Source organism: Solenopsis invicta, chromosome 10 (genome assembly GCF_016802725.1).
Source record: "Solenopsis invicta isolate M01_SB chromosome 10, UNIL_Sinv_3.0, whole genome shotgun sequence".
In the NCBI taxonomy this organism is placed as follows: domain Eukaryota; kingdom Metazoa; phylum Arthropoda; class Insecta; order Hymenoptera; family Formicidae; genus Solenopsis; species Solenopsis invicta.
Genome location: NC_052673.1, coordinates 9,748,302 through 9,760,448, shown reverse-complemented (window position 1 = coordinate 9,760,448; position 12,147 = coordinate 9,748,302). Strand labels below are relative to the sequence as shown.

The 12,147-nt window shown below is 31.1% G+C and overlaps 1 non-coding gene across 4 annotated transcripts in view; it reads left to right on the top strand.

Moving 5' to 3' along the window:
- LOC105193562 overlaps positions 1 to 11,714 on the top strand; it is a 77,528-nt gene extending 65,814 nt beyond the window's left edge. For 3 of the 4 annotated variants that reach the window (XR_005575703.1, XR_005575704.1, XR_005575705.1), the window contains 4 exons: positions 7,557 to 8,163; positions 9,083 to 9,511; positions 9,705 to 9,968; positions 10,630 to 11,714. This is a non-coding gene — a transcript (uncharacterized LOC105193562). Of the gene's footprint in view, positions 1 to 66; positions 205 to 7,556; positions 8,164 to 9,082; positions 9,512 to 9,704; positions 9,969 to 10,629 lie in introns of all 4 variants that reach the window. The other variant, XR_005575702.1, reaches the window with a different exon arrangement.
- Positions 11,715 to 12,147: the final 433 nt, after the last annotated feature.

Genomic DNA, 12,147 nt, shown 5'->3' with positions numbered 1-12,147 from the left:
TCTCTCTCTCTCTCTCTCTTTTTGTCTCTTATTCAATTTCTACTGAATTTTTTAAATCATACCCAGATAGCCAAACATGCAAAAATACGACTAAAGCACGCTGATTTTCAATAGTTTTGATATCGTACTGGTATCTGTAGTGGAAATTAGTCTTAAGGATTAAGAAACGTGCGCGGCGATGGAGGAAGGTTGGCAGCATTATATGTGAGCACGACGAACAATAAACCAGACACGTGTCGTTAACAAAGATTTGTAATTAATACCTTCACCTGTTGACATAATTGAGCTAACAAATAAGACTACAACAGTATCGTGCAGGTCAATGTTATCAGATAAAATTGCTTCAAATTACATCACCATACCAATATTATAACGTAACTGTGTGTTATCACTTTGAAAGCGGTGCTGTTACGCGTGTCGTGCCGAATTCTCGTACTCGTTCTAAGCTCGTAAACTGTTTTTTTTTTTTTTTTTTTTTAGGTACTCGGTTATAATTAATTTTAGCATAAAAACTTTACGGTGTGCTGTAACTTTATATTGGTCACCGGGTTAAATATTTACATTATCTATTTATGCGCTCAATTCTTCTTTTATTCAGAATTATATATAATTCATGTTCGTTTAACAGACACTTGTTAAGACATTGTTTCATATTTAGTATTATAACATGTTAGTAATTTCTAGAAATAATTCATATGTAGTTTTGTTATATTTCACTGTAAATAACAAAAAAAGGTGCCTAAACATTTTTATTTTTTATGCAAAACCCAAGTAATATTATCTTTGTATTTTAACTAAAAAATCTTACTATGCCAACCCATGTTGTAATATCTTGAACTTTAAATATCTCTGTGAATCACAATCATTGAAAAATCTTCCTATTCCAACCTAAATGCTATTTATTTAAAAATAAATATCTTAAATTTAATCCAATCTAAATGTTTTTTTCCAAAAAAATGTATAAACTCTTTAAATTGCGCCAATTACAAGGAGAATATATTGCTTTTTGAAATAACTGCTGTACTACTTTTAACTGTATTTCTAATAAAAAAAATCTGTTTTAACTTAAATGGATGTATCTTATTTTAAAAAGTTTCAATGGAATATATAATATTTAATCTCAAAAAATCAAAGAGAAAATAGAAATATAAAATTTTATTGAAATAAAAAATTTTTTAATTACAAAAACTTGGCGCTACTAGATAAGAGAACAACAATGAAAGTTATTTACATAAGAAAAAATGCGATAAATGTAACACTTCTAAGATATGTGTTATAAAAGTAATTATTACGAAGTAACTTAAAAGATCAAGTTTCTTTAATATTTAAATAATATTGTAAGTCATGATAATAATTTTCTAAATTTTTTTATGGGAATTACCGACCATTACAGTGTTCATTAATTTTCGAATTGGCTTTACAGATCACAAAATCCTTTTGCAAAATAAAAGTACGCACCAAAACAAAGTCTGCTCTGGTAAATTTTATGAGAAAATCGATCAAAAAGTTAAAAATTCATTTATTTTCGACTCATGGATCTGTCAACCAAGGTTAATTTTTGTTATTTACTAACGTTCTGTAGCTCGTATGTATAAAATGAGACCAGGGCGGACTTCAGAAAACTCTAATAAACAGCACTGACTGTGTATCGTTTCAGTCAACAACCTAACAAAAAAGTTTAATAGGTGAACAGCTGTACGTGTCCAACTTTTGCTTAGCGCACGTAAACGATGGCAAGAAGAGCAGTGGCTGTAGTTGATAGGTCTTTTCGCAGATGGCGAAATAATCGAAAAACAAAGACAGATCTATGCGTTGGACAAAGAGCGATAGCCTGGTCTCCCTCGAAAAATAATCTGCAATGCCGACGTCGAGGAAGTTCTTCGGTCACTATAAAAGATCAAGTTTCTTTAATATTTAAATAATATTGTAAGTCATGATAATAATTTTCTAAATTTTTTTATTGTTTTTTTTTGAAAAGATAATTTTGTACTGATTACGCGTTTTGTAGTGTTGAGCAATATATATACATACATACATACATACATATATATATATATATATATATTTGTAATAAATGACGTGATTTTAACTTTATAAAATTGTGAAGGAGTAATGATATTTAATATTGTAATTGACAGCGATATTTAAAGTTCAAGATATTACGCTATGAATTGGCATAATAAGATTTTTCAGTTAAAATACAAAAATAGTACAACTTGAGTGAGGCTACAATGATCATCTAAGAATTAATCAAATGAGTGAGCAATATTATTATAATACCCATCAACTAACAAATTTTTTGATTAATATACTAAGTTTCTAATTATAAAATTTTGAATCAAATATTAGTATAATATTCTCCGCGTGACATTGCATTTCTCTTGCAAATGCAATGTTTTTAACTAAAAGTAAAAGGAATTCTGCTTAAAAATCCGACAGCTCAGTAATACCGAGAGTGTTATCCAGAAATACTTTCCATCCCTCCCCCTTTTCATTTCTTTCTATTGTACGAATAGATTATTATATAAAAAACCGGTCTCCCTACAGAAATAAGTTTGTTTCCTAACGGTAATAGAATAGAGGGTTTCACTAACCTATTTCTAAGTTTTGTAGCTATGTGTATGGTATCTTGTACAAAACTATTGTCAGTATATATAGCATTAAACCACGTCCAATTTGACGTCAAACTCGAGTTCGAGGTACTACACACCTGTGAAAGTCCTAAATGTATTTCCGTGCGCATTGCTTTTAATAAACGAGGATCTCCATCTGACAAAAATCTTAGTACATTTATTTCAAGTTTAGCTAGTTTTTTACGAATAAATTTCCAGCGTGTGATAACATCTTGTACGGTAAACTTATTATCAGTGCCAAATAATGAAAGACAAAATGGAGTAGTATGTTCTGCGATGGGTTGTGCCATAATAACATAAACTAATGAGGCAGTTTTTCCTTCATTGAAGTGATGTTCGATTTTCTTGGCTGATCTGGCCAAAAATAAATACGATATAGGCATTCCATACTTATTAAATGGTAAAACTAGTCCTATTAATTGATTTGTAGAGGGATCATATTGAATTTTACCAGTTATTCTTGTAGCATGTTCCGAGATCCATACAGTAAGAGGCAAGTTTCTTTCACGTAGGTAAGATTTCAGTTGATCGCAACGTAATTTTCCTTCAACAATTTTTTCCCCATTCTTTTGCAAATATCTGCCTATAGACGTAGGAGAAGGTAATGGAAGATTCTTATATAGTGTTTCGTATAATAATCTACCTCCAAGCATAAATATATATGTTGAAAATAATTTGAGAGTCTCATTGTACCTAGAACTAGAGTTTGACGTGTTTACATTCTTTTTAGTAGAATTAATTAATGTTTATAATAAAAAAGTGTTTTTTTTGTCATAATTTTGTCTAACATTTTTTCCCAAGTTTTCTTCTCTAATTAATAAAGCATTCTCTAAACATTCCTTTAACTCTGTATTTTTTTGGAAAATTAGGTCAATTTTGTTTAAAATTTTAAAAAATTGCGGTAATTGGGTTTAATTTTTTATAATGGACTTATAGCATAACCTCTGTCTTTTATATAATCGAGATCTTTTATCCTTACGTTTTATAATTTTGTTTAAAGTTTTGTTTTTAAAGCTACTGGCGCATGATGATGTTTTTCTAGAGCAATATCCGCCTAACTACTCCAGGAAGTTATTCCCCTGAACTCACAGAATCCATAACAGAATTTGTCGATTTATCGTCTTCAAGATGATTTTCCTTGACAGAACGCAAAACGAAGTTCTCAAGAAGCTTGCTTTTAACTTGCTTCGAACTGTCCGCAATGGGATTTGATGTGCCTGTCAAAATTTGATTTTACCTATCTCATTTTTTCTTGTTTTCCGTTTATCTTGTTTTCGAGTTTATGGGCCTTTGTTTTTTTTTTTGTACATATGGGACAAATAATATTAACCTCAACCTTAGCAGTTGAAGTTCTCCGGATCATTTATTTCTTCTTCAATGATGGTTATTTCTACAGAAGCAGGCGAAAATTTCTCTACAACTTACTTGTCGATTTGCTTATTTATCTAAAAAATAATTGTAGAAAATTGTAATTTAACATTATTTTAATTTATATTATCATTGCTTTGTTAATATTAAAACAGAAATTTTAATGTAACTAAAGAAGTGAAACACATTGAGCATTAGAACAAAATTTCCTTTTTGGTATTAATAATTATCTCGATAATTATTTTCGTAATTATCTACACTACTCAAAAAAAAATAGGGAACACTTTTCAGACACCAAAAATTAGGCTATTTTCAAATGACTGTAACTCGGTGAAAAATCATCGTAGATAAAAAATAAAAAAAGCATTTTGAAGCTTGAAGATCCAACTTTAAGGCTCTATCAGCAGATTTTCAAAATTCTTTTAATTTCCTTGTCTTATGCAGTAAAAAAGCCTGTTTTGTTCCTTAAAATTTTGTATTTTTGACACTTTGCAGCTCGACCAACAAATTTTTTTCGAATAATTCAAGTAAAGCTTCATAAACTACAACATTTTGCCTACAAAATGTTTTTTTTTAATTTCTTTACGACTTTTTTTGACCGAGTTACGCAACTTTGAAGCTAAACCTGCATTTTTTACAAATGATATCCGTACTCCGTGAAAAATCATCGTAGACAAAAAATTAAAAAACTATTTTAAAGCTCGAAGTTTCAGCTTTAACATGTCATCAATAATTTTCCAATATTTTTTCAATTTCTTAGTACTATGCCCCAAAAAAGATACACTGTTTTTTCCTTGAAATTACATATTTTTAATAGCCTGTAGCTCAATAAAAAATTTTTTCTCGACAAATCCAATGCAAGTGCCATAAAGAATGACATTTTGTCTATAAAATGCTTTTTTTAAAATTTTTTCTACGATTTTTTTTGACCGAGTTACAAGACTTCGAAGAAACACATTTTTTACAGTACATTTTTTTGAAAAATGACGTAAATCTACCGCCGACATTAGCATTAATGTGCACCACGTGGAGGTTACCGGTCGGATTTTTGCACATCGTGTGTGTGTGTGTGTGTGTGTGGTGTGCGTGCGTGTCGTGTCGGTGGGTGGGTGGGGTGTGGTGGTGGGGTGGGTGTGTGATCACAGCAGAGGTAAGGACCCCACAGTTCGTGACTTCTGCGATATTTAATGATTCCAAACCCTTTCTGCTGTGTGTGTGTGTATGCGCGCGCGCGCATGAGTGTTTAATAGTGTGTATTTCCTTGCAACGCTTGCAAGCGTTCTCGCATATTTATACATCTTGCAATACGATCTTGCGGAATGTTGTGCCAAATTTTCGTTAAAATTTCTCCCAATTCTTCTAAATTTTGCGGCTGTTCTTCGCGACGCCTTAATCGTCGTTCTTGGCGTCGACGAAATAAACGCTATGATCGACATTGCGTTATGCCAGTACGATCTTACAACGGCGGTTCCGCGATGGAGGGGGAGGGTGTACATCACTTACAAAACAAAGTGATCTAGTGATCCTGCCACCTCCGGCAATGACGGGTGTTCGTTATATTAACGATATTCTACGACCACACGTTTTGCAATTAAATTGAACCTGTCGGAACTTTATTTTCATGCAGGACAACGCTCGACCTCATACTGCGAATATAACGCGACGTTTTTTTGAACGACATGCAACTAGACTGTTAAATCATTTCGCCAATAGCACGGACTTAAATCCAATCAAGCACATTAGGGATAAAATGGAACGACGATTAAGGCGTCGCGAAGAACAGCCGCAAAATTTAGAAGAATTGGGAGAAATTTTAACGAAAATTTGGCACAACATTCCGCAAGATCGTATTGCAAGATGTATAAATATGCGAGAATCCTTGCAAGCAGTAATTGATCAGAGAGGAGGAAATACACACTATTGAACACTCATACACACATACACAGACACAGCAGAGAGGGTTTGGAGTCATTAAATACCGCAGAAGTGACGAACTGTGGAGTCCTTATCTCTGCTGTGATACACACACACACACACACACACACACACACACACACACGATGTGCAAAAATCCGACCGGCAACCTCCACGTGGTGCACATTAGGTAATGCTAATGTCGGCGGTAGACGTCATTTTTCAAAAAAATGTACTGTAAAAAATGTGTTTCTTCGAAGTCTTGTAACTCGGTCAAAAAAAAATCGTAGAAAAAATTTTAAAAAAAGCATTTTATAGACAAAATGTCATTCTTTATGGCACTTGCATTAGATTTGTCGAGAAAAAATTTTTTATTGAGCTACAGGCTATTAAAAATACGTAATTTCAAGGAAAAAACAGTGTATCTTTTTTGGGGCATAGTACTAAGAAATTGAGAAAATTTTTGAAAACCATTAATAGCATGTTAAAGCTGAAACTTCGGGCTTTAAAATGGTTTTTTGATTTTTTGTCTACGATGATTTTTCACGGAGTACGGATATCATTTGTAAAAAATGCAGGTTTAGCTTCAAAGTTGCGTAACTCGGTCAAAAAAAATCGTAGAGAAATTTTTAAAAAAGCATTTTGTAGGTAAAATGTTGTAGTTTATGAAATTTTACTTAAATTATTCGAAAAAAATTTGTTGGTCGATCTGCAAAGTGTCAAAAATACAAAATTTTAATGAACAAAACAAGGTGTGCTTTTTTACTGCGTAAGACATGGAAGTTAAAAGAATTTGGAAAATCTGCTAGTAAAACGTTAAAGCTCGATCTTCAAGCTTCAAAATGCTTTTTTTATTTTTTACCTACGATGATTTTTCACCGAGTTACAGTCATTTGAAAATAGCCTAATTTTTGGTGTCTGGAAAGTGTTCCCTATTTTTTTTTGAGTAGTGTATATTAGTTGAATTTTGAATAGTTGTTTATTTATTTACATTTATTTATCTGTGTAATTTTAATAATTAATTAAATATTAAAAAAATTTTTTAAATTTATTTTTTAGATGGTAACTCTGTTTTCTCTTTTATCTATTAAGCAGTGTCACATTTTTATAAATCGCTTCTTAAGTAATAAATACAGTACAAAATTACCTTTTCAAAACAAAGGTAAAAAAAGGCGCCTGTTTTTGTGCGCGTGCGCCTAAAAGTCTTTATTTTTTTAATCAAAATGATATGTATTAATATTTTCTACAAAATCTCTTATTCAAAACGAAGTGGTATTTATTTAAAATAAATATCTTGAAATTGTGTAATCTAATAAAAATGATATACGTTTGTTCAAAAAAATGTATGAAATCTTTAAAGTGCGCCTGTTATAAAGAAAATATACTTTTTCTATAAAACCCAAGTGGTAGTATTTGTATTTTCAAAAAATTTTTAATGCACAAAAACATGCTTGAATATTGCAACTTCCGCCTTTACTGAAACGAATATTTGAGTGAATACTATACACTCTTAAAATTTTATTAAAATTGGTAATGCACGATTGCTGAATTTTTCTTGTTAGCATAAAAGATTAGTGCGCTTGAAAATTTTTCCATTCTTATATTTTATATATATTACATTAATGTGACTTTATATTGCAGAACAGTTTATCCGAAGCAATTGAATCAATTCTCATTACTAAAAAAATGGAACAAAAAAATGATTTGAAATGATAGAACAAACACAAATAAAATTGATCAATGATAACAATGCGGATTGCGTAAAACACAATATCCACAATGATACGAGGATCACATTAAGTCCAAAAAATCAAAGCGACATTGAATATTATGAACTTCTAGAGGCGAAGAATGCTGATCAATACATCAAAGAATGTGTAAAAAGTATAAAGCATATTATTGATCAGAATCCTGCAAAACCAAAAGATTATGATGAATGGACTACTAAAAAACAATATGAGTACATTATGACTAACTTGAAAAAATATTTTGTGGGAGTACCAGATTCTTTATTATTTTTTATACCGGCTGCCTTCTATCGGGGAGATTGCGGTCGACGTTCATTGGACAAGCCTTTCTGGTTAGACATGAAAAAGTTCCAGAGAGGCCAAAAGTTTGCACGAGATCACATTTTCTCGTTGCTTTTTGCTAATATAGTGTCGCTTTTTGGCTTATTTACTTTTGAAGATGGACTTAAACCGTTGATTCTCAACCAAAAATCTCATACGCCGTATTTAGCGTTTAAAAGGTATTTGATAATTTTAGCAAAATCTCTTACCTCTCCATATTTATAAACGCATTTCTGCTTAGGAGAACTCATTTAAAACTAGTTTTAAAATATAGAGCAGTTTAATCGTGAAACATGAAAATCAATTTTATAATATTTTACATTTGTATTTGTGCGATTTAAATAAAGTATTTATATCATATTTCTTGAAATACATTATTTTTTTCGCATGATTTACTTTCAACTTCTTTGAGAAAAGTCTTACGTTGTTCGCAAAAACTGGATTTATCAATTGACATCTAAAGAAGGGTAAATAAAAAAATTGCATAGCTTTGCAAATAATACTTTCCTTGATTGTGAATTTACATGGTTACCGTTTCATAGCATTATAAAATAATTAATAAAAAAATACACGTTATATAGCACTATATAAAATAATGGAGAAAGAAAGTTTATATATGCATAATACATGTACAGTGCTCTGCAAACATTCCCAGATAGCAAGCTAATGTTATTTGTCGTTATTTCAAATATCAAAATTATATCTTTGCCGACATTTTGACGTCAAAACGACGACAAATAGTGTTAGTATACTATCTGGGTTATACTGACAAAAATTATATAAAATTATCAAATTTTAATTTGATTCAAAATGTGAAATGCAAATAATGCAAATAAAAGATCAAGTATATAATATTCACACATCTTTAAAATTTGTATTAATTAACAGATATTAATCTTATTAAGATTAAGTACAAAAAATTTTTGTATATCTACATATTTCACATTTTATTCTTAAGAACATCATTTTGCAAGTTTGGAAAATTGTAAAGTAATAGTTGAATTTTTTTCTTTTTCTCTCTCTGATTCTATTGCTGCATCTAACATTTGCATCATATAAGTTAAACATTTACTAACAAATATCCGGTTATGATTGAAGGTACTTGTCTACGAATAATCGTATAAATAATTGGATGATGGAAGATCCATGGACTGTGGGCACAAAAGCGTTTAAAGATATACAAACTGTGCGTAAAATGCATCGCGCCGTACGAACAAAAATGTGCGAGTACGAAAACAAGAAGATCGATGCGGCCTGTAAAATTGAGAGACCATTGTGTCCGGACAGACACATAATTTTACAAGACTTTGCTTCCTGTCCATATCCGACAGTTGAGAAAGGATGTGTCCACCTATTAGTAACACCGAAGGGCTTGAATCAAGCTGATATGGCAGCGACGCAATTCGCTTTTATCGGGATGGCAATTCTATATTCTGAAGAATTCGGAATTTATGCCAGCGATGAAGATCTGGATGCTTTTTGCCACACATGGCAAGCTATAGGGTATCTTCTTGGCGTAGAAGACCAGTAAATATCAGTATTATATATAAATTCATTCGCGTCATTTATTAAATCTACAACATTAATAAGATTGTTTGTCGTAATGAATATGATCGATAATGATAATTTTTTTATTTTTCTTGTAATTTTAAAGCGTTTTTTTTAATAAATTTGTCATTGAAATTTTTCTATGTTTGATAAAAATACATAAATGTTCCAGATACAATTTCTGCCGCGGTAGTTTAGAGGAAGTGAAGCAAAGATCGCGCGACTTTATTGAAGTTTGGGTAAAACATTACTTCCGGCAAGTAACTCCCGATTGGGAACATATGTTAAGATGTGCTGTAGAAGGTGCAAGATATCAAGGTAGTTTCTTTACATTCAAAACTTTACTAGTGTTTTTAACTGAGTTACTGATGATCGATATGCCACGTTTGAGGAGTAATCTCACTTATATTGAACGGTTTCAACTTATGTTTCAACGGTGAGTATCAAATTAGAATAAATATAATGTATCTTTGATAACTGTTAAAAGTCGAGAAGCTAATGTCACTAACAAAACAAAATTTACACACTGAAAAAAATGATCTGGTTACATTAACAAAACTTGTATGATTGAGTATTTCTGGTGAAATCAAGTAGAATTTCTGGTTATTATAATAGTACTCTGGTTTGATAGATTTTACTATAATTCCTTTAACAAGATTTTTGGTTCGTCCGTTTTTAAAAAAACGTATTGGTTGAATCTTAAATTTCTAAATAATGCAACAAGACTCTTTTACTAGTGAAGTTTACATAATTTTTCATAACTGATAAATAACCAAATATCAAGTATTTTATCCGAAATTACATTTAATTAATTAGTAAATAAGTTGAATAATTTTTATTACTTACTTCAAGGATTTTATATTGAGATTTATAATGTTATGAGAACTAAAATATAATTTTCTTATTATAATATTATACAGATTAAAATGTTTAAAAAATTATGCGGAAAGTTATTGCAACGCATTATATCAAATCTAATTTCTAGTACATAAAAAGATTAAAGTATAATAAAAAAAGTGTTTTTAAGTATCTATATTCATACTCTTATTTAAGTTTATGTCCGTAATATTTGTAATAATTTCTTTTTATATTTTTAGTTTTATATTTCGCTATGCCATGAAGTGGAGATTTATAAGACAAATACTAAATAAAATAGTTTGTTATAAAATCGCTCAAGCAAACAATTATAGTTCTGAAAAACATGAAAAACTCAAAAAGCTTTCCCAACAAGTTTTAGATAAGAACTAAGAGTCTTCGTATATACAAAATTACTTTGTGAAAAGAAAATTATATCTGTTTAATGCTATATAACTTTACAAATTTATTTTAGTAGATTGTAATTATATGTATTTGTAACTATATGTATTAAGATTACAAAGAACAATAAAAATTCGATGAGTTTTTTTTTATATTTATGTTATACACTGTCTGATATGTTTCCGTAAGAACGAACGAGACGAATCCATTTCGTTCGACGATACTGTCCGAGGCAAAGACAAACGGTAACGGTTATCACCGCGAAATATCAGCTTAACTATGTTTCAAATGCCAGAGGCGACGATATAGACACGCGCGCCGTTAATCCGCGAACATGCGCCGTTATTTCACGAGAATTTGTCAAGCCTTCCGCGCGCTCTCTCCGCACTCACGACAGACCGCATCGCTAATTGGATGCAAGATACGAAGCTACGTTTCACTAGGACGAATCCATTAATATCGTCTTCGACAGATGGGCTCGCGCGCAAACCCGGTGGTCCGACGAGGGAGGATTTCTCGCGTCGTCATTAATCACTGAAACAGGAACCGCTCGGTGCTCGGGTCGCGCTTAGAAAGCGCCTGGTTTCTCGCAAAGATATCGGCGCATCACCGGGCACACGTGATTTTCATCCTCGTCACTCGTTAAACAGTTAATCGATAAACATTGACAATTCGGATGTTACCAGCAGGGAGGACTGAGTTGCACAGTCATTTAGGTTTAGCAAACAAACCCGAGCTCAATACACCGTGAGCATTCACATACATTTACATGTTTCTACACGCACGCTGTTATGAGTAATAATACAAGGAAACAATTGAGGAAAAGTCAAAACAGAGGCAGACATAAGGTTAACAAATTGAAATCGACGTACGTATCTACGTGTTAAAATATTTTATTAAGCGAAAACACCATAAAAATTTAAAAAAAGATCACAGTTTGCAATGAATTCTATGCTATGATGCCATATGATTTCAAGTCTATGCGTTGCTGAAAACGCGCGAGAATCGATGCACATGCGCACGTTGAAATCTCTTAGTCGCGTGACATTGTAATGCGTGGTAAGTAAATTTGCACAATTTCTACATTTTTGTTTTTTCACAATTGAATAACGGGGTATAAAGTGCATGTTAATACTAAATAAAGTTAATTCTTTATCTTCTTGTAAAACAATAGCAACATTAAGTAATGATAAATTATTATTAAATGTGTAACATAAAAATATCTTATTTATGTTTATTATTATTGTGTAAAATCTTATAAAATAAGAATTTTTTACAATTTTCAAACTATAAAATTTAATTGTTTTAATATTTGAGAATACCATTTGTAGATAACTTTCTTTGTTAAATTCGAATAA